At 44.8% G+C, this 24,461-nt stretch overlaps 1 pseudogene; it reads right to left on the bottom strand.

The window, feature by feature from the left end:
* Positions 1-23,877: 23,877 nt before the first annotated feature.
* Positions 23,878-23,995, bottom strand: LOC126177575 (5S ribosomal RNA; annotated as a pseudogene).
* Positions 23,996-24,461: the final 466 nt, after the last annotated feature.

Below are 24,461 nucleotides of genomic sequence, written 5' to 3'. Positions count from 1 at the left end.
CCCTTTGATTTTATTGTCAAATATTACGTATGTTATTTTGGCTTTATGATTTTCTGACTGTGCTTGGCATTCATACAATTATTCTACTGCTTTCGTCACAGCTTGACTGTAAACGAAAAAATATACACTACTGACCATTAAAATTGCTACAAAACGAAGAGAGACTACGTTGGGTAATGTGCAATCAGTTAATTACACGTCTTCCGAAATTTAAAATGCATACGTGTCAGTCACATAGCGGGAACACATTCTATCCATGACACAGTGTAAGCACAATGTCCTGTCAGTAATATGAAGATGAGAATATATACACTACAGCATCATGATGATCGCATCCGTGTTTGGCGGTGAACGCACATTGGAAGCACGTATTCGTCATCGCCATACTGGCGTATCACCCGTAGTGATGGTATGGGGTGCCATTGGTTACACGTGTCGGTCACCTCTTGTTCGCATTGACGGCACTTCGAACAGTAGACGTTACATTTCAGATGTGTTACGACCCGTGGCTCTATCCTTCATTCGATCACTGCGAAACCCTACATTTCAGTAGGATAATATACGACCGCATTTTGCAGGTCCTGTACGGGCCTTTCTGGATACCGAAAATGTTCAACTGCTGCCCTGGCCAGCACATTCTTCAGATCTCTCACCAATTGAAAACGTCTGGTCAATGGTGGCCCAGCAACTGGCCCGTCACAATACGCCAGTCACTACTCTTGATGACTTGTGGTATCGTGTCGAAGCTGCGTGGGCAGCTATACCTGTACACGCCATGCAAGTTCTGTTTGACTCAATGCCGAGGCGTATCAAGGCCGTTATTATGGCCAGAGGTGGTTGTTCTGGGTACTGATTTCTCAGGATCTATGCACCCAAATTGCGTGAAAATGTAATCACATGTCAGTTCTAGTATAATATATTTGTCCAATGAATACCAGTTTATCACCTGCATTTCTTCTTGGTGTAGCAATTTTAATGGGCAGTAGTGTAATACACATAGTGCCACATGTATTCGCTGAAGTGAAATGCCGTAAGTGTTAAATTCACGTCGTAAACCGACATAATCAAGGTAGGAACCGATAGGTCATGCAGCTCTGGGCAGAGCGTCCACTCCCAGAAACTGTTAATAGGTGGTGCTAGTGTACCATTATATCGTTTAATTTACATCAAAAAGTTTTTAATAACTAATATACTCTACAAATAATGAATTAATTGCGGACATTTTTGTATCCCAAAGAGAAATCAACTGCCATCAACATGGAATCTTAACGATGGTACATTTAATGTCTGATTCGTAGAGTATGTTATATGTTAAAAATTTGTTCTGTAAGTTAAACGATGTAATGGTACACTAGCCCCACCTGTTGACGGTTTCTGCAAGTGCACGCTCTACCCTGAGCTGCACATCCATTTAGTTTCTACCTTGTTGATGTCGACTTAATGACGATAAACTGACAAACCAAAAGTCTACATTATAGTATGGCTAGAATGTGTTTCCGTTATGTGAGTGATACGTATGCACTTTCAATTATCGAAGGTATGGAAATTATTTATTATAAATTACTCAACGTTGGATAATTGTTGTTTCATGGCATTATCAAATTCTTCTTTAATGTTTTCGCTCCTTTGTTATGGTTGTCGATCAGATAGCACCAAGCTGCTGTCGAAAGCGGTCAATGTGAAATAAAGAATTATTAACGCTCTTGGCTTCAGAAGAAATTTCTTTCCATTAAATCGACAGATCGCTTCCATCACATAAATATCTGTAATCTAATGAGACAGTTTAAAGAAATGGTTTCGATACAGAATGTGCAATGATTCTGCTGTCTCCGTAGTACTTCCCGCTTTAAGGTCATGCAAATAAGTTAAGGACATGCAATAGTAATATTTCCGTAACATAGTACCTAATTAAGTAAGACCAGGAATAGTAATACTACTACAGTATATCAATGTATAATGCCTATATATATATATTTCAAAAATGACCGGTATATTTGAAACGGCAATACAAACTAAACGAGCAGCGATAGAAATACACCGTTTGTTGCAATATGCTTGGGACAACAGCACATTTTCAGGCAGACAAACTTTCGAAATTACAGTAGTTACAATTTTCAACAACAGATGGCGCTGCGGTCTGGGAAACTCTATAGTACGATATTTTCCACATATCCACCATGCGTAGCAATAATATGGCGTAGTCTCTGAATGAAATTACCCGAAACCTTTGACAACGTGTCTGGCGGAATGGCTTCACATGCAGATGAGATGTACTGCTTCAGCTGTTCAATTGTTTCTGGATTCTGGCGGTACACCTGGTCTTTCAAGTGTCCCCACAGAAAGAAGTCACAGGGGTTCATGTCTGGCGAATAGGGAGGCCAATCCACGCCGCCTCCTGTACGTTTCGGATAGCCCAAAGCAATCACACGATCATCGAAATATTCATTCAGGAAATTAAAGACGTCGGCCGTGCGATGTGGCCGGGCACCATCTTGCATAAACCACGAGGTGTTCGCAGTGTCGTCTAAGGCAGTTTGTACCGCCACAAAATCACGAAGAATGTCCAGATAGCGTGATCCAGTAATCGTTTCGGATCTGAAAAATGGGCCAATGATTCCTTTGGAAGAAATGGCGGCCCAGACCAGTACTTTTTGAGGATGCAGGGACGATGGGACTGCAACATGGGGCTTTTCGGTTCCCCATATGCGCCAGTTCTGTTTATTGACGAAGCCGTCCAGGTAAAAATAAGCTTCGTCAGTAAACCAAATGCTGCCCACATGCATATCGCCGTCATCAATCCTGTGCACTATATCGTTAGCGAATGTCTCTCGTGCAGCAATGGTAGCGGCGCTGAGGGGTTGCCGCGTTTGAATTTTGTACGGATAGAGGTGTAAACTCTGGCGCACGAGACGATACGTGGACGTTGGCGTCATTTGGACCGCAGCTGCAACACGGCGAACGGAAACCCGAGGCCGCTGTCGGATCACCTGCTGCACTAGCTGCGCGTTGCCCTCTGTGGTTGCCGTACGTGGTCGCCCTACCTTTCCAGCACGTTCATCCGTCACGTTCCCAGTCCGTTGAAATTTTTCAAACAGATCCTTTATTGTATCGCTTTTCTGTCCTTTGGTTACATTAAACCTCCGTTGAAAACTTCGTCTTGTTGCAACAACACTGTGTTCTAGGCGGTGGAATTCCAACACCAGAAGAATCCTCTGTTCTAAGGAATAAACCATGTTGTCTACAGCACACTTGCACGTTGTGAACAGCACACGCTTACAGCAGAAGGACGACGTACAGCATGGCGCACCCACAGACTGCGTTGTCTTCTATATCTTTCACATCACTTGCAGCGCCATCTGTTGTTGAAAATTGTAACTACTGTAATTTCGAAAGTTTCTCCGCCTGAAAATGTACTGTTGTCCCAAGCATATTGCAAGAAACGGTGTATTTCTATCGCTGCTCGTTTAGTTTTTATTGCCGTTTCAAATATACCGGTCATTTTTGAAACACCCTGTATATACACTCCTGGAAATGGAAAAAAGAACACATTGACACCGGTGTGTCAGACCCACCATACTTGCTCCGGACACTGCGAGAGGGCTGTACAGGCAATGATCACACGCACGGCACAGCGGACACACCAGGAACCGCGGTGTTGGCCGTCGAATGGCGCTAGCTGCGCAGCATTTGTGCACCGCCGCCGTCAGTGTCAGCCAGTTTGCCGTGGCATACGGAGCTCCGTCGCAGTCTTTAACACTGGTAGCATGCCGCGACAGCGTGGACGTGAACCCTATGTGCAGTTGACGGACTTTGAGCGAGGGCGTATAGTGGGCATGCGGGAGGCCGGGTGGACGTACCGCCGGATTGCTCAACACGTGGGGCGTGAGGTCTCCACAGTACATCGATGTTGTCGCCAGTGGTCGGCGGAAGGTGCACGTGCCCGTCGACCTGGGACCGGACCGCAGCGACGCACGGATGCACGCCAAGACCGTAGGATCCTACGCAGTGCCGTAGGGGACCGCACCGCCACTTCCCAGCAAATTAGGGACACTGTTGCTCCTGGGGTATCGGCGAGGACCATTCGCAACCGTCTCCATGAAGCTGGGCTACGGTCCCGCACACCGTTAGGCCGTCTTCCGCTCACGCCCCAACATCGTGCAGCCCGCCTCCAGTGGTGTCGCGACAGGCGTGAATGGAGGGACGAATGGAGACGTGTCGTCTTCAGCGATGAGAGTCGCTTCTACCTTGGTGCCAATGATGGTCGTATGCGTGTTTGGCGCCGTGCAGGTGAGCGCCACAATCAGGACTGCATACGACCGAGGCACACAGGGCCAACACCCGGCATCATGGTGTGGGGAGCGATCTCCTACACTGGCCGTACACCACTGGTGATCGTCGAGGGGACACTGAATAGTGCACGGTACATCCAAACCGTCATCGAACGCATCGTTCTACCATTCCTAGACCGGCAAGGGAACTTGCTGTTCCAACAGGACAATGCACGTCCGCATGTATCCCGTGCCACCCAACGTGCTCTAGAAGGTGTAAGTCAACTACCCTGGCCAGCAAGATCTCCGGATCTGTCCCCCATTGAGCATGTTTGGGACTGGATGAAGCGTCGTCTCACGCGGTCTGCACGTCCAGCACGAACGCTGGTCCAACTGAGGCGCCAGGTGGAAATGGCATGGCAAGCCGTTCCACAGGACTACATCCAGCATCTGTACGATCGTCTCCATGGGAGAATAGCAGCCTGCATTGCTGCGAAAGGTGGATATACACTGTACTAGTGCCGACATTGTGCATGCTCTGTTGCCTGTGTCTATGTGCCTGTGGTTCTGTCAGTGTGATCATGTGATGTATCTGACCCCAGGAATGTGTCAATAAAGTTTCCCCTTCCTGGGACAATGAATTCACGGTGTTCTTATTTCAATTTCCAGGAGTATATATATATATATATATATATATATATATATATATATATATATATATATATAGTGCCATTGGTTACACGTCTCGGTCACCTCTTGTTCGCATTGACGGCACTTTGAACAGTGGACGTTACATTTCAGATGTGTTACGACCCGTGGCTCTATCCTTCATTCGATCCCTGCGAAACCCTACATTTCAGAGAGTTCCGGAACCAGAAAATTGGAATTGAGATCAAAACAACCATCATTTCCGCCCTTTTTATTGCTCATGAAAACCACATATTGCACGTTGTACCACTATACAGCGAGACCGTCAGAGGTCGTTCTCCAGATTTCTGTACGCACCGGTACCTCTAATGCCCAGTAGCACATACTCTTGCATTGATGCACCCCTGTATTTGTCGTGGCATACTATCCACAAGTTCATCAAGGCACTGTTGGTCCAGATTGTCCCACTCCACAATGGCGATTCGGCTTACATCCGTCAGAGTGGTTGGTGGGTCACGTCGTCCATAATCAGCCCTCTTCAATCTATCCCAGGCATGTTAAATAGGGTTCATGATCGGAGAACATGGTGGCCACTCTAGTCGAGCGATGTCGTTATTCTGAAGGAAGTCATTCACAAGATGTGCACAATGGGGGCGCGTAATGTCGTCCATGAAGACGAATGCCTCGCCAATATGCTGCTGATATGATTGCACTATCGGTCGGAGTATGGCATTGACGTATCGTACAGCCGTTACGGCGCCTTCCATGACCACCAGCGGCGTACGTCGGCCCAACATAATACCACTCCAAAACAGTAGGAAACCTCCACCTGGCTGGACTCGCTGAGTAGTGTGTCTAAGGCGTTCAGCCTGACCGGGTTGCCTCCAAACACGTCTCCGACGATTGTCTGGTTGAAGGCATATTCGACACTCATTGGTGAAGAGAACGTGATGCCAATCCTGAGTGGTCCATTCGGTATGTCGTTGGGCCCATCTGTACCGTTGCATGGTGTCGTGGTTGCAAAGGTGGACCTCGCCATGGGGGTGGGAGTGAAGCTTGCGCATCATGCAGTCTATTACGTACAGGTTCAGTCGTAACACGACGTCCTGTGGCTTCACGAAAAACATAATTCAACATGGTGGCGTTGCTGTCAGGGTTCCTCCGAGCCATAATCTCCTCCATCTCCGAACAACATCGCATTGGTTCACTCCAAGAGACATGGACAATTCCCTTGCTGAGAGCCCTTCCTGGCACAAAGTACCAATGCGGACGCGATCGAACTGCGGTATTGGTCGTCTAGGTTGAACTACAGATAACACGAGCCGTGTAGCTCCTTCCTGGTGGAGTGACTGGAATAGATCGGCTGTCGGACACCCTCCGTCTGACAGGCGCTGCTCTTGCATGGTTGTTTACATATTTGGGTGGGTTTAGTGACGTCTCTGAACAGTCAACGGGACGGTGTCTGTGATACAATATCCACAGTCAACGTCTACCTTCAGGAGTTCTGGGAACTCTTATATTGATGTGTGTGTGTGTGTGTGTGTGTGTGTGTGTGTTTGTGGGTGTATGTTGTTGTTGTTGTGGTCTTCAGTCATCCAGAGACTGGTTTGATGCAGGTCTCTATGCTATTATATCCTGTGCAAGCTTCTTCATTATTACTGCAACGTTGCAATCTACATCCTTCTGAATCTGTTTAGTGCATTCAAGCCTTGGTCTCCCTCTACGATTTTTACCCTCCGCGCTTTCCTCCAATACTAAATTGATGATCTCTTGATGCCTCAGAAAGTGTCCTACCAACCGTTCCCTTCTTCTAGTCAAGTTGTGCCACAAGTTCCTCTTCTCCCCTACTTTATACGGTACCTCCTCATTAGTTACGTGGTCAACCCATTCAATATTTCGCATGCTCCTGTAGCACCGCATTTCGAAAGCTTCTATTCTCTTCTTGTGTAAACTATTTATCGTCCGTGTTCTACTTCCATACATGGCTAATGGTTTGTGATTAGAATACTACTATGAAATCTGAATCACCTGGGATGTTATAATCCTAGCTATTCATGGACTAAAACTAGTACCCTCACAGATCCAACAGCTGGAGAGGTCCCTCTCATATCAGCCATACAAATGCTAGCAGCCATTTTCCCATTCATCTTAAGCGACTTCAACTCCCAATCGAGGTTTCTTTTGCAGTAACAACAAACAAGGCCCAACGTCAGACAGAGGGTGAAAGAGGAAATGGACAAAGAGGGGGGTGGGAGGAAATGGTCACAGAGAGGATGGGCAGAGAGCAAATGGGGGAAGAGGCTATGGACAGAGAGGGAGTAGGAGTAGTATTTGAACAAAGAGACGGGTGAGGAAGAGATGGACAGAGAGAGGAGGTAGAAGAAGATTAGGTTTTCTATTCAGTTCCCAGGCATATTTAGCGACTGCGAAACATTTCTGAGACCAGTAGTTTTCTACAAATGCCTACTGCCTGTCAGATAATCTTATGTCGTATTGATTGATGTCTCTATGGATAGCCGTCAAGCTATAAATTTTATGTTTCAGGTTTTGTTCGCAGGTTCCTTCGAGACTTCTTTTTTCTTTTTACTATTTCATTCTCTACCACAGAATATCCTGTAAGGTTACCGTTTCTGACTAGAGTAACCGACCGAATAGACAGAATACTTCGGAAGAATCGTTTAAGGACTACGTTTTTCATTTATCCTAAGATAAAAGCCTTCTTCCGACCTACAACGGACGTTCCGGGCGACCCGCACATGACGGGACTCTGGTCAGATATTTACCCACCGTAGAGTCAGGACCCTTCCATCCAAATAGCGGTAGTCTTTGCGCAAAATGGGGCCAGAGGCAGTCAAAATTGGGAATAATGTGGGAGCGGGAGTTCCGGTTCTGGTATTTGCCTTTCAACCAAGGGAAGCCCCGGAAGCTTTGGTCAGGACTGGGGAGTGGGATTCATTTTTAATTCAGTTCTGGGATAATATGACCCAGACAAAAAATTTGAAAGCGTAGTGTATTTGTTGGTGTGAGTAACAGAGCAACATCGAAGATTTGCTTGTCTGTTGTAGCGTACCTAAATGGCTGCCAATTGCAGACAGTGTTATCGACTGTAGCGTTCATTATGCTTCAAGACTTTTTTATCTGCTTATTTTTTAATGGATATAACATTACTTTGATCTTTGACACACTATTTGGATTCCTATTAATTTATTGGTTAATTACCGGCCGTTGTGGCCGAGCGGTTCTAGGCGCTTGAGTCTGGAACTGCGCGACCGTTACGGTCGTTGGTTTGAATCCTGCCTCGGGCATGGATGTGTGTGATGTCCTTAGGTTAGTTAGATTTAAGTAGTTCTAAGTTCTAGGGGACTGATGACAGATGTTAAGTCCCATAGTGCTCAGAGCCATTTGAACTATTATTGGTTAATTGACTATCGGAGTAAAATGACGGAAAACGCAGCAAAGAAACTACACACACCAAAATGATAATTCGGTGTAGCAGTCCGACTCCGGTAGCTGGGTGGTTAGCGCGACAGAATGTCAAGCCTAAGGGCCCGGGTTCGATTCCCGGCTGGGTTGGAGATTTTCTCCGCTCAGGGACTGGGTGTTCTGTTGTCCTAATCATAATCATTTCATCCCCATCGACGCGCAAGTCGCCGAAGTGGCGTCAAATCGAAAGACTTGGACCCGGCGAACGGTCTGCCCGACGGGAGGCCCTAGTCACACGACATTTTCTTACTATGTAGCTAACAGGAAGGGGGTAAAACGAGACTACATAAATTTTTATAATAATATTTGTGCTTCAGTTTGAAATTGTGTAAGTTTTCAGTCTCAAGACATGGGTTAACTCAATACCAGTCGCAATTTTGTTAAAGGGGGAATGTGGGAAACCTCTTACCTTGGGCGGTAGGAGAATATCTGCGTGGATAACGGTCTCCGTCGGAGGTATGGGACAGGTGAATATTGTGCCGCGTCCCTGAAAAACTGGAAGGCTGGCTTTACTTACTCTCCGGTACAAGTGTCCTGTGAATCCTGGACGCAGCAAAGTTAACCTGCTTTGGAAGTAACTACATCGAGTTATGCGGCCGGGGTCACGATAATTAAAATTCTTCTGGGTGTTGTACCGCGTCATTGTATAAAATACTTAAATTTCAAATTTAAAACCAACGTTTCGACAGTACTGCAACGGCCTTCCTCAAGGCAAGACTCGTTTTAATGAGGGAAAGGTGACTCTATTTATTGTAGACGAGCGGTGTCAATACGTCATATTTTTTAAAACTTTATTGGCCCTTGGATACAATAGGCTAGTCATGATGGAAGGGGCAGGGTAGGAAAGAAGCTGTCGGTCGACTAGCCGGCTTGTCAGTGCTTGGCGACAGTCTGCAAATCGATGCTTGTGTTCTGGCGGGCACGCTTTCTTCCTGGTGTGCGCAAAAACCCACTGACAGTTCTCCTGTAGCCGTTTGTTTAGGCTGTCGCATCAGTGTCCGGTTTGTCTTCTGCCCCGCGACCGCTCGCGGTCCGTTGGAATGGGATAGCTGGCAGCCAGGACGCCGGAATTTTACAGCCGTCCTCTTTAATTAAGTTGTCAGGCTGCTTAATAATTTCAGTCGCCTCTCGAATTTTCCTTCGGCGCGTCCGCGACTCTTTCACCAGCATACGAGCTTCTGGAACAAGATAGGGTGTGATGTTCCGCTATCGCCGATTTACAAAGTATTATGCTGTGCGAATCGGATATAGCGTTCATGTTTTGCTACTCTTGTGCTAACTGGTCTTCCTTGGCATCTCCGCAATCACAGTGTCGTTTGTATACTACTGCAGTATAAAGTTTGTTGACTGCATCCTTGGTGGAACATATGTTGTGGATCCTGTAATGTTGCGGAAGGTCAGTTTCAAGCCTCGTCGGCGGAGGACCTTGCCGAGCCTTTAACTGTCACCCCTCACATACGGTAAGTGTACCAGCAGATGATTCTCTTCACTGCATTCTTCTTTGCTTTGCTTGGGTGCTTTGTCGCCTTTCTTGTAATGTTGTTGTCATAACCGTTGGCGCGAAACATATGGTGTAGCTCCATCAATTCTTCCTTGATGATGTTAGTGTCATTTACTTCGTAGGCATGGACAATCAGCGTGTGCAGAACTGAATACTTCTGAAGTGGTTGATAGTGGCTTTCCGCGTGCAGGTACCGACAAAATAGTTTACAAACAAGAGGTAGAATTGGTCAGCAGTCGACAGAGGAAGAAATTTAAGAAGCTGACAGGGAACAAATAATATACATAACCAATTCTGTACACAGCACGTACAGTGGTAAACATCTCCACGCAGACTACCAGGTGGCGGCGATGTCAGTTACGTCTAAACTTCGCAGTTGCACCCGCGAACGATTCCCACAGAGATCATTCAGCCTGCGGACGCGTCGCTTCAGCTAGCACCACACGTCGAAGCAGAAAAGATATGGCAAGCATCCACCAGAACATTACAACGAGCAAAGCCATCAAGACACAATATTGCACGTGAAGAAACACAGGCCATAAAAAGCTCAGGAGCAACAAAGATATTGTGGTACTACGTGCAGACTAAGGAAACGCTGCGGTTTTGATGAACACCTTTCAATATGAAAAGAAAGTGGACGAACCGCTGAGCGACTCCATTTACCGAGCACTAACAAGGGAACCTCCGCATCGGACCCCTCTCAGATTTAGTTATAAGTTGGCACAGTGGATAGGCCTTGAAAAACTGAACACAGATCAATCGAGAAAACAGGAAGAAGTTGTGTGGAACTATGAAAAAAAAGCAAAATATGCAAACTGAGTAGTCCATGTGGAACATAAGCAATACAAGGATAACGTTAGATCAGTAGTGCCGTGGGCCCGTGGCTAGCGTGAACAGCTCCGAAACAAGAGGTCCTTGGTTCAAGTCTTCCCTCGAGTGAAAATTTTACTTTCTTTATTTTCGCAAAGTTATGATCTGTCCGTTCGTTCATTGACGTCTCTGTTCACTGTAATAAGTTCAGTGTCTGTGTTTTGCGACCGCACCGCAAAACCGTGCGATTAGTAGACGAAAGGACGTGCCTCTCCAATGGGAACCGGAAACATTTGATCGCAAGGTCATAGGTCAACCGATTCCTCCACAGGAAAACACGTCTGATATATTCTACACGACACTGGTGACGGCATGTGCGTCACATGACAGGAATATGTTGTCGACCCACCTAACTTGTACACTTGGCGAATGGGTAAAAAGATTCTTCTACCTAGCCCGATTTAGGTTTTCTTGTCGATTTGATAATCACTCCCAAAAAAGTGATCGCATCGGACGGACAGATAATAATTGTCTGAAAATAAAAAATTAAAACTTTTCTCTCGAGGGAATACTTGAACCAAGGACCTCTCAATCCGCAGCTGCTCATGCTAACCACGGGACCACGGCGCTCCTGAGCGTATGTTACTCTGATGTTGCATATCTTCTCAGGGACTACTCAGTTTGTATATTTTGCTTATTTTTTTCATAGTTCCATACGACTTCTTCCTGTTTTCTCGATTGATATGTGTTCAGTTTTTCAAGGCCTATCCACTGTGCCAACTTATAACTAAATCTGAGGGGGGTGCGATGGGGAGGTTCCCTTGTAAGGAGTGATCAGACGGTGAGGATAGTCAAGAACACGAAGGCCCTTGTAAAAGACTCAAGGATTGATCGTGACAGAGCCAAGAGACTTATTACCAAAGTCGCCGTGCCTCCTAGTATTTATGAAATACCTGAGCTCCATAAGGAGTGTTACGCACTGAGGCCTATAGTGGACGGAATCGACTCACATACCTATTACGTAGCGAAACATCTGGCGTATAAATTGTGCCATTGTTTGGGAGTCAGTTTGGCTCGTATGTGAAGGATTCTTCCCATTTCGTACAATTAATTAAGGAGCAACGGATACAGTCAATTGACATTACGGTTAGTTTCGATACCAACATACCTATAGAGGAGACAATTTGCTTCCAACAGGAGCAGATCCCATTGTGGTTTGATGCGTTTACGCCTACATTCAACGTACTTCGTCTGGCGGGGAAAATTTTATGAGCAATTAGATGGAGTCGCACTGGGCTCCTCCCTCTTCTCAGTTGCTGCGGACATCTTCAAGGAAGCTCTTGAGCGAACTATTCAACGTCCTCGGCCGATGAGGTTTCAGACCGATTTTTCGCAGCATCACGTGACAGGTTCCACCGAGGATGCAGTCAGCAGGCTACGTACTGTAGGAATGTAGTAACTACGAAGTGAGTGCAGAGCTGCCTCCATAGGGGAGGCAGGGAGACCAGTTAGCACATCAGTAGCGAAACATAGACACTATGTCCGATTAACACAGCATAATAAATCGGCGATAGCGGAACACCACCAAGGCAGTGGGACAGCCTGTCTAGTTTCAGGAAGGCCTTGTATTGGCGAAAGAATCGTGGACGTGCCAATGGAAAATTCGAGAGGCGAATGAAATTATTAATCAGGCTGACAACTTAGTTATGGAGGACGGTTACAAATTTCCGGCGTCATGGCTACCAGCTGTCCCAGTCCAAGGTGGCCGCGAGCGGTCGCGGGGCAGAAGCGTAAACGGGGACACTGTCTGTGCATTTCCTCGCGCGCTAGGAAGACATCGTACCCACCAGACGCCGTGCGCTGATTTGTAGGCTGGGGCCAATCACTAACTAGACGATTAGCCCACGAATTGCTTCTTTCCTACCCTTCTCGTTCCGTCATGACTAGCTTGTTGTATTCTAGGTCCAATGAAGTTTCAAAAATATGACCTATTGACACCGTTCGTCTACAATGAATGTAGTCCCCTTTCCTTCACCAAAACCAGTCTCGCTGAGGAAGGCCGTTGCAGTACTGTTGAAGCATTGGTTTCAAGCTTATAATTGAAGCAGTTTATACTATGATGCGGTACAACACGGAGAAAAATTTTAACTACCATGTTCACGGAAATGTTTGCCATTAAGTCTATGCGACACCTGCGCTTGTTACGGAATAATAGGGGCTCTGGGAAATCCGAGGCTATTTGCAGACACCATACGTATTCTGGTTGGCTGCTGCCAGGTGTTACTTTCCTGTTAAAAATAATAGTGGTGGTTTCCACATGACACCTATATTGGGAAATTCGCCTGGGAGGCGCAAGCAATGTGGCGGGGTAGCAGGTGCCGAGTGACCAATATGAGCACGTCTCAGTGGTAGTTTATTAACGAGGAGTGGCCCAAAGCGAAGACACATCGTCAACGAAATGTATTATACAGCTCTGAAGGAAATTTGTTTACGGGTGGGAGGAAGGAATATTTTTCGGTAAAGGACCAGAAGATGTGTAGTTTTCTGTTAACGCGACATGTTTCTATGGAGGGGCTATGAGTTACTAAATGTGTTCGTGATACCTGGCACAGCTTTAGCAACTAATTGAGTTAGATTACGAACCCCGCTATTGCTTGGGATTACTCTAATAGTGTAACTTAGCATTTACCCTCTTAGCTTTCAACGTTTCGTATTTGACACACGGATATCTGCATACAGAACGTTAGTTGTGGTCAGTTGCATGTAATAGAAATATTAGAGCGACAATCATGCGGCTGGTGCCCTGGAATTGAAGAGGCTAAATTTAGTGAAAGAGCTTCACTCTCAATTAATACTGATGTGTCCTTACTAGTACTCAGTCTTCCTATCGTTAAAGTGTTTTCAGGTACTTTGTGCTGTCGACGAAATGCAGTGTGTTCTCAGATATTTGTATGTAGGTGTTGTAAGTGAACAGGAGTCGTTCATTTAATTCGATTTACTGTTGCGCGTTTTCTGGAGTTGGTATCTCTACAGCTGACCGATCTTTTGAACGGTCGCTGGTTCTTCGGGAAAGGAGCAGCCAGAAGGGCATGATGTGTAACACTTAGTGAATTACAGTTGTCTCACAGTATCAACGTATTATAATGAAGCAAGCTTGCGACCCAGTTATTTTCAACTATCGATGGTGGGAGAGCTGGTATTTAAGGCAGCCGAAAGTGATTAAGTTTACTTAGGTGGCGCAGTAAAGGACTGGTACGTCACAACTGTTGTTACATCATACAACACCAAGTATTACAGAAGTAAGAATTATTATGTAAGTAGCTACAACCATTTTAGATCCAAAGTGGTGTGAACTCCTTTTTTGTATGAGCAGTATAGAAATCATCACAGTAAATACTTTCATGGAAGTCTCCTGCAGAAATATTGAGCCTCTATAGCCGTCCACAATTGCGAAGGTGTAGCCGCTGCAGGATTTTGTGCAGGAACTGACCTCTCGATTATATTCTATAAATGTTCGGTGGGATTTATGTTGGACGATATGGGTGGCCAAATCATTCACTCAAACTGTTCAGAATGTCCTTCAAACGAAAAGTGAGCAATTGTGGTCCGGTAACGTGGCGCATTGTTAACCACAAAATAAATGGCTGCAAAAGTTATCCCAGCAGCCGAACATAACCATTTCCAATCAATGATCGGTTTAGTTGTACCAGAGGACACAGTCCATTCCATGTGAACGCAGCCCATATCATTATGGAGCCACCACCAGCTTGCACAGTGCCTTGTTAACAACATGCGTCAATGGCTTCGTGGGGTCTGCGCAACACTCGAACCCTGCCATCAGTTCTTACCAATTAAAATGGGGACTCATCTGACCACACCACGATTTTCCAGTCGTTCAACCGATAATGCTACGAGCCCAGGAGAGGCGCTATAGGCGATGTCGTGCTATTAACAAAGGCACTCCCGTTATTCGTCTGCCGCCATAGCCCATTAACGCCAAATTTCACCGCACTGTGCTAACGGATACGTTCGTCTTACGTTCCTTATTGATTTCTGCGTTTATGTCACGTAGTGTTGCTTGTCTGTTAGCACTGAAAACTCTACGCAAACGCCGCTGCTCTCGTACGTTAAGTGAAGGTCGTTGGCCACCGCGCTGTCCGTGGTGAGAGGTAATGCCTGAAATTTGGTTTTCGCTCCACAATACTGACACTGTCGATTTCGTAATACTGAATTCCCTGACGATTTCCGAAATAGGACGTCCCGTGCGTCTAGCTGCAGTCACAATTCCGCATTCACAGTCTGTTAATTTCCGTCGTGCTGCCTTTATATCGCTATCCCATGACTTTGCCACTTTAGTGTATTTGGACATGATTCCTTGTGTTTCATCATTTCATATGAGAGCGAGTGACAAGACTTAAATGGTAATATTCAGAACGCTGATGTTAATACGTGAAGGACGAATGTAACGTTCTAAAGTAAATTCCATTACTATCATCCCTTGTAAAACCATGTTAGGGGAGGAGAGTCCATATTTTCTATGGAATTAATATCGGGTGATTTAGCGTCGCAGTCGAGGTGCGACAAAGTGCCTGAGTGTTCCTCTACCCAGAACATATGCATAAAGCTCTGTGAACACGGTGTTGCCGTCTTGTAAGGAGATAGTGTCCACAGCATAGGCACCATGAAGATGTAGATGAAAGAAGATCACTGTGTCACCGAGAATGTTGAAATACACATCCTGGTTCATGTTAAAGGTAATGTGAATGAGTGAGCCCAAATCTTGATATACACTACTGCCCATTAAAATTGCTACACCAAGAAGAAATGCAGATGATAAACAGGTATTCGTTGGACAAATATATTACACTAGAACTGACATGTGATTATATTTTCACGCAATTTGGGTGCACAGATCCTGAGAAATCAGTTCCCAGAAGAACCACCTCAAGCCGTAATAACGGCCTTGATACGCCTGGGCATTGAGTCAAACAGAGCTTGGATGGCGTGTACAGGTACAGCGGCCCATGCTGCTACAACACGTACCACAGTTCATCAAGAGTAGTGACTGGCGTATTGTGACGAGCCAGTTGCTCGGCCACCATTGATCAGATATTTTCAGTTGGTGAGAGATCTGGAGAATGTGCTGGCCAGGGTAGCAGTCTAACATTTTCTGTATCCAGAAAGACCCGTACAGGACCTGCAACATGCTGTCGTGCATTATCCTGCTGAAATGTAGGGTTTCGCAGGGATCGAATGGAGGTTAGAGCCACGGGTCGTAACACATCTGAAATGTAACGTCCACTGTTCCAAGTGCCGTCAATGCGAACAACAGGTGACCGAGACGTGTAACCAATGGCACTCCATACCATCACGCCCGGTGATACGCCGGTATGGCTATGAAGAATACACGCTTTCAATGTGCGTTCACCGCGATGTCGCCAAACACGGATGCGACCATCATGATGCTGTAAACAGAACCTGGAGTCATCCGAAAAAATGACCTTTTGCCATTCGTGCACCCAGGTTCGTCGTTGAGTACTCCGAGCCGATAGTCCATGTTGCTGGAAACGTCGTCGAACAGTTCGTGCAGATGGTTGTTGTCTTGCAAACGTCCCCATGTGTTGACTCAGGGATCGAGATGTAGCTGCACGATCCGTTACAGCCATGCAGATTAGATGCCTGTCATCTCGACTGAAAGTGATACGAGGCCGTTGGGATCCAGCACGGCGTTCCGTATTACCCTCCGGAACCCACCGATTCCTGCTGGCCGCGGTGGCCGCGCGGTTCTAGGCGCTCCAGTCCGGAGCCGCGATGCTGCTACGGTCGCAGGTTCGAATCCTGCCTCGGGCATGGGTGTATGTGATGTTCTTAGGTTAGTTAGGTTTAAGTAGTTCTAAGTTCTAGGGGACTGATGACCACAGCAGTTGAGTCCCATAGTGCTCCGAGCCATTTGAACCATTTGAACCACCGATTCCATATTCTGCTAACAGTCATTGGATCTCGACCAACGCGTGCAGCAATGTCGCGATACGATAAACCACAATCACGATAGGCTACCATCCGACCTTTATCAAAGTCGGATACGTGATGGTAAGCATTTCTCCTCCTTACACGAGGCATCACAAGAACGTTTCACCAGGCAACGCCGGTCAACGTCTGTTTGTGTATGAGAAATTGTTTGGAAACTTTCATCCTGTCAGCACGTTGTAAGTGTCGCCACCGGCGCCAACCTTGTGTGAATGCTCTGAAAAGCTAATCATTTGCGTATCACAGCATCTTCTTCCTGTCGGTTAAATTTCGCGTCTGTAGTACGTCATCTTCGTGGTGTAGCAATTTTAATGGCCAGTAGTGTAAGAAACACTCCTAAAACATCGTCGACAACTGGAACAAAGGAAAAATCTCTTTCCAATATTTACACGTGAAGAAAACATGGACGAAATAAAAAACGGTACCTCAGAAACTAAACTCCCAAATGTCCTGATAGCACTGTCTGCTGCCTCATACAGAGAATTTTGTGACTAATAAATCGCTTCAGTTTCAAACGGAAGTTCTTCGAGTCATTTACAGTATTGAGAGTCAAGAGGTTGCACCTCTCCATTATCTAGGCTACACTACACAATCCGTTACCCACTTCCAGGAACAGCATCAGTCAGTGCCACACCATCCCCAAAATAAAGACATCCACAGGTACCTCAAGAAGCTTTCATAACTCCTATGATTTTACACTACTCAAACCTCCACATCTCCCACCTTAGGCCGCACCAACGATTCTATCCGTTTGAACTCAAAATGCACTATCTACTACATCATCCCAATAAACGCAAACTCCTCCACCATTTAAAACTCGGGCTTTGTGTCTCTCAAAATTTCCACGTCTCCCACTTTACGGCCCACCAACTGTTCCCTCATTTTCTACACTAAGGGAAGTACTACTCCACCCTCCCAAGGTGGAAGGAAGTACAAAACGGAAAAACCTAGAGGAACTGAAAATTTCTACAAGACTGTGAAGTACGTAACATTTATCTAGTATGTGAAATACCTACAATTCATCTAGTATAATGGACATCAATTAATAATTTATATTGTGCAATGAAGTTATTTGTGTATAAAAGGTCTGTTAATATAGGTATTTTGTATGTCTGCAGATTTGTATCGGTAATACTGTTACCTTTAAAACTAGTTCGAGAACTGGTATCCTACACTTACCCCAGTGCTATTGCTAACATTTCTACAGACTGGATACGATTTCTCATTGTGGTATTTTTGCGCTGAATGGTAAGCAATAAATAATTTAACGAACACAGCAAAATTAAGTGAACTTGTTTCATGATGACAGTACACTGCCAATAATCGGCTGACTCGCCGTGCGTAAACGCTCGAGTTCGGTAAGCGACGACGGTCAATTGACCGCAGCAGAAAAAATCCATGTGTGCAGCCAGCCTAAATGGCAGTCGGTTTCAACCCCGGTTGCTGTTAGTGAATGTAGGCCCACCTGAACCAGTTTCTGAGCGAACATTGCAAAGGACAAGTGGAGTAGGGTACGTCGGAGAAAGTCATTGCTCACAATGACATACAAAACTGCACTTCAGTAGGCCAAACGGAACAGAAACTGGATATCAGCTGCCTCGGAGTATGTAGTGTAGTCCGATAAGTGACGATTCTGCCTCTTTTTAAATTATGCGAGGCGTCGAGTACAAAGGTTTCCTTCACGTTCTGTGTTCTGAGAATGCTATTTGCAAGGGCCATATTTTTGATCCTTGTTCTCTTCTTCTACGCTGAGACTCTTGTAGTCTCTGTTGTTGCCTATCATTTATTTAAGAAATGTAGTTCGTCGTTAAGTATGTACTTCTTATTTGATAGATTTTGAGGCACTAGTTTGCATTCTTTTGCCCTCTTTTCACTCTTGGAGAAGGTGTCACGCAAATGTGTCCATCGTTTTATCTATTCCTTACAAAAAGCAAAAATAATTAAGTAATATCCACATTAGCTACGTAAAACTACGAAATAATAGTTTGTTTCTTCTTCAGGAATTAAATTATTATTTTTTTTCGTTATTCAGATATCTGGAAAGTGCATGTGCTTTCACCGACCTTCATTACTTTTTTAGAGTAGGAATTCCAATACCAAGAATGTTAGAGATGTTTTTCAAGCAATGTGATAGGTTATATAAAGCGACTGCGTACTTCTCCTTACAGACGAAATGTAACAATCAGTAACAAATGTATTTGAACATGCGACAAACTTTCCACATTTCACAGGTCAATACATGGGAAAAATGTCCGCATCGTATCTCCAGTAGAAAGTAGATCTATGAATTTTCATTATAAAGATTACTACGCAGTTATGTTAATGGACACTGGAGATAGTAAGTACCTTTTTGTTTATGTGCATATTGGTAGCTGTGGGAAAGAATGTGAGTCATCGATTTTTAAACAGACTTAACTACGGAAATGAACAGGAATGCAGTTCAAAAAATCTACCTGGTGTGAACAATCTACCAAGTACAGAAAGTCAGAGAGTACCATAAATTTTTGTTGGCAATGCAGCATTTCGGCTTCGTAAACATCTGCTGAGGCCTTGTGTTGGGAAACATTTAATAAATTTAACAAGTGAATCTTTAACTAGCGATTACGGTCAGCAAGAAGATACATAGAATGCGCTCACGGTGTCCTCTGCAATATATGGAACTTATTCCATCGACTAATAAATGTCCAACCACAGTACGCTAATTATATTGTTAAAGTCTGCGTTATTCTTCGTAACTGTGTTAACGGATTGAGAGGGATACATGGTTGAGGATACAGCGTCACTTACAAGGTTGGAAGGTAGTCACGGAGAGAATACTACAAAAGTAGGTCTCAAAGCAAATAATGTGCGAAATATTCCATATAAATATTTTGTTTCAAATGTAGGAAACGTTTTCTGGCAGTTCTTCAAGATAACAGGGCATTCCTAACGGGTTGATGACAGAAAACAACTTTCAAAGAGCTCGCTTTATTACTTGTGCCGTCACAGCGACAATTGTGTTGTAAATACATTTAAAAAACGTGGAACGAAAAGTGGATTTCGCGATGAAATAAATGTACACGAATGTTATGCGTTTCACCGACTGCATATGCGGTCGGTGAAGTAAGTCAGTCCATTAAAAGCTGAATAACTCAACAGTCAAAAATCAAAGTGTATATTTAAATCTCTTTGAATGATAGATTTCAAGTAAATCATTTTATCGGACCACACAATTACACTCACGCGTGTTTTTAAAGACATCGAACAAATAAGAAAAAGATAAATAAATATACTCCTCCCGAAGAGCCACTTCATACTGAACACAAGTATTCCAATACAGAAATGTTTATCTTTTGTTATTGTAGCACTGGAAGCAAGAAGGATAATAAAACTTTTTTAAAACCTTAATATTGTTAATTTTTCCAATGATGATGTTTATATTCCTACAAATAATACTTAAAGGAGGAAGTTCACGAAAAACACGTACTATTTAAAAGATGCAGCGAATCCACAATTTAACATATTTGCTGTTACGTTCCTTGCTCTGTATATATTTAAATGTTTTATGGGATTCAAAAAGATTATTTTCAAAAAATAATAGATGTCCCTTTTTCTCAGAAACTATGCAAGAGATTTCTACAAAATTTTCTCCGTTTAATCTCTTTGCCTATTGTAGGCTTCACTCATAATGGTTTTATAATACTTTGAATAGGAGAATTTTAGTAGATTTTTAACTATAATTCTGTAAATATAACATGAAATTCATGCAAAATTCCAAGTACTTTGCCCCACATCTCAGCTTATACTAAGAATTTCAAAATTTATTCTTGAGACAACATTTATTGAGTTTATGGAAACAAGTGTACAAAATTGCATTATTCTATCTTTCATAGATTATGAGAAAAAGGTACGTAAACTGTAAGAAACATAATTTTCAGGAAATGAAATTTAAAGTTCCAGGTAACGTTTATTCATATGTCACCTCTTCAAAAGACCCTAGATTTGTACTCAAGATACTCTTTCCCTTCAAGGTTTTTCTTCTGGTTTCTTGTTTTCTGTCTTCTTTACTTTACGAGGTCTTTAATTGACTTTTCAGTTGGAGGGAGGTACTGTAAATCTATTTTTCTCAGGATGTCTTGAGTGAAATTATCCGTCTTAAAGCCTATTCTTTCTAATATCTTCATCCCCTTTATGTTCCCATGATTGAATACAAGAACTAAATCATAAGTTGCATTTATGACAACTGTAGTAGAGGAAAATGTGGCTTTTGGGCATCGTTTCCACAAGAGTGGATTAGGAGATTCATTTGGATTCAGGTTTAGCCACGAAAACACTTTTTACAAGTTCAGGATCGGCCACAAACCTGTAAGTGGGCGTGACAACATTCAGGATACAATTTGGAAACCTCTCCTTGCGAATGTAGCGGTTGCAGTCTGAGCCTGTAGATACACACATAAAAAAAAAGTTTTCCTTCACCTCAGTTCCGAGAGTTCCGAAACCTGCACAGAAAATTGGAGTAGAGATCAACATAAACATCATTTCCGCCTTTTTTATTTCTCATGAAAACCACACATTGCATGTTGTACTACCATACAGCGAGACCTTCAGAGGTGGTGATCCAGATTGCTGTGCACTCCGGTGCCTCTAATACCCAGCAGCACGTCCTCTTTCATTGATGCATGCCTGTATTCGTCGTGGCACACTATCCACAAGTTCATCAAGCTACTGTTTGTCCAGATTGTCGCGCTCCTCAACGGCGATTCGGCGTAGATCCCTCAGAGTGGTTTGTGGGTCACGTCGTCCATAATCAGCCCTCTTCAAACTATCCTAGGCATGTTCGATAGAGCTCATGTCTGGAGAACATGCTGGCCGCTCTAGTCGAGCGATGTCGCTATCCTGAAGGAAGTCATTCACAAGATGTACACGATGGGGGCGCGAATTGTCGTCCATGAAGACTAATGCATCGCCAATATGTGGCCGATATGTTTGCACTATCGGTCGGAGGATAGCATTAACGTATCGTACAGCCGTCACCACACCTTCCATGACCACCAGCGGCGTACGTCGGCACCACATAATGCCACCCCAAAACAGCAGGGATCCTCGACCTGGCTGCACTTGCTGGGCAGGTTGCCTTCAAACACGTCTCCAGCGATTGTCTGGTTGAAGGCAATTGCGACACTCATTGGTGAAGAGAACGTGATGCCAATCCTGAGAGTTCCATTCGGTATGTTGTTGGGCCCCTCTGTACCGCGCTGCATGGTGTCGTGATTGCAAAGACGGACCGCGCCATGGACGTCGGGAGTGAAGTTGCGCATCATGCAGCCTTTTACGCACAGCTTGAGTCGTAACACGACGTCGTGTGGCTGCAAGAAAGACTTTATTCAACATAGTGACGTTGCTGTCAATGTTCCTCAGAGTCATAATCCTCAGGGAGCGGCCACCCACTGCCGTAGTAGCCCTTGGGCGGCCTGAGCGAGGCTTGTCATCCACAGTTCCTGTCTCTTTATATCTCCTCCATGTCGGAAAAAACATCGCTTTGGTTCACTCCGGGACACCTGGACACTTCCCTTGTTGAGAGCCCTTCCTGGCACAAAGTAACAATGCGAACCGCGGTATTGACCATTTAGACATGGTTGAACTACAGGCAACACGAGCCGTGTACCTCCTTGCTGGTGGAATGACTGGAACTGATCGGCTGCCGAACCCCCTCCGTCTAATAGGCGCTGCTCATGCATGGTTGTTTACATCTTTGGGCGGGTTTAGTGACATCTCTGAACAGTCAAAGGGACTATGTATGGTTCAAATCTCTCTAAACACTATTAATTATTTTTCAGGCACTTCTGATGCAATTTCTCCATTGAAACTTTGGGAACTTATTGTCCATGAGTTCTACTAACAAATTAAACATAAATTGAAAATTCACATTGTTCATCAATTTCATTAACGTCTCTCCTTAATAATAGCCCACCGTGGCTGTCACGACAATACTAAAAAGACAAATAAATAATTCAAATGTTAAATGTGTGTGAAATCTTATGGGCCTTAAATGCTAAGGTCATCAGTCCCTAAGCTTACACACTGATTAACCTAAGTTATCCTAAGGACAAACACACACACCCATGCCCGAGGGGGGACTCGAACCTCCGCCGGGACCAGCCACACAGTCCATGACTGCAGCGCTACAGACTGCTCGGCTAATCCCGCGCGGCAAATAAATAATTATAACGGGACATGCCACTACAGGATATGAGTATTACCACTTCTGGAATCTCTAAATCGATTTTCTTCGAGTACATAGGGGAGAGAAAATTTGTACTTACCAAAATGATTTCTTTCTTTTTCGTCCAGCATATGAAAGTCGCTGCGAACTCCCAGGCAAACTTCACACCAAGAATTTCTGGTACCATCTCTGTCCTTGGAAACGTCGATGGTTTTATGCAAAAAACAGGCCTTTCTTGAATTTCATTTCTGTATCTCGGTAAGTCGTGTTTGCAATGTAATAAAAACCAGTTAACAACTGTGTACAGTGTCGAAGACTCAACTCACATGGAACAAAACAACCCTCTACAGAAGAGTAACCGCTGTGTGTTTAAACGTGCCATTGTCACGTACGCCGCTACTAGGACGGCGATGGTAAAACCACCGTCTGAGCCAGTGGCAGCTTGCGGTTGCACAGCTACTGCAGGCGGCAGATTTACTGCTCGTTTTTTTTTTTTGCTTTTACTGTGCAGGCCCCACTTTACTTCAGCGCATTGCCGTTGGAACGGCGGCCACTGGCCAATCACCGCGGCGATAAAATTCGCCGCATTCGCAACCGACCGTGTGACACTGGTCTGCGGCCCTTGTCGGTTAGGATCTTCTGCTGTCACGCCGAGATACATGGATGAGAGTGGTATGCCTCTTTTTACAGTCCGTGTTGATATTCGAGCAAATAAACTAAATTAACCTCCGTCCGAACAGGCCTCGTAAGGCCCAACGGTACTGGCCAGCCGCCGTGTCATCCTCAGCCCACAGGCGTCACTGGACGCGGATATGGAGGGGCATATGGTCAGCACACCACCAATCTCCCGGCCGTATGTCAGTTTACGAGACCGGAGCCACTACTACTCAATCAAGTAGCTCCTCAGTTTGCCTCACAAGGGCTGAGTGCACCCTGCTTGCCAACAGCGCTCGGCAGACCGGATGGTCACCCATTCAAGTACTAGCCCAGCTCGACAGCGCTTAACTTTGGTGATCTGACGGGAACCGGTGTTACCACTGCGGCAAGACCGTTGGCATTCGAGCAAATTGGGCCATTTTATTCGCAGTAGGGTCATGGGTTTGTCCAAACAAGACAGCTCCTTTGTGCCATTATGCCACCTCTCCACCTTGTCCCATCCTATAGGGCTGATCTAAACAACAGATCGTCACGTACACATCACTCCACAGACATGAACTACGTCAGAGGTGGAGTCACGTGAGTACCTGGTACGAGTCCTATTCCATCTACAGAGCTGCAAAGTGACCAGTGTGTTCTCTTCAACAGGGTGGCTAAAATTTTGCCCGGCGAGCTTGTGATTACTGGTTTAAATTATTTGAATCATTGGACTCAGTTACCACATGCCTTAAAGAAGAATTGCGCACGTTTTATTGATTCTATGTAAAAATATAAGATTAGACATATCTGGTTGATGGTCTGAAGAGAGATGACGCTTTATTAGAAACTAAGTTTAGTTATGGTTATATTTGCCGTACATTGTGCG

This window comes from Schistocerca cancellata, chromosome 3 (assembly GCF_023864275.1).
Source record: "Schistocerca cancellata isolate TAMUIC-IGC-003103 chromosome 3, iqSchCanc2.1, whole genome shotgun sequence".
In the NCBI taxonomy this organism is placed as follows: Eukaryota; Metazoa; Arthropoda; class Insecta; order Orthoptera; family Acrididae; genus Schistocerca; species Schistocerca cancellata.
Note: the sequence above shows the minus strand (reverse complement) of the source record. Positions and strands in the feature narration are given on the sequence as shown.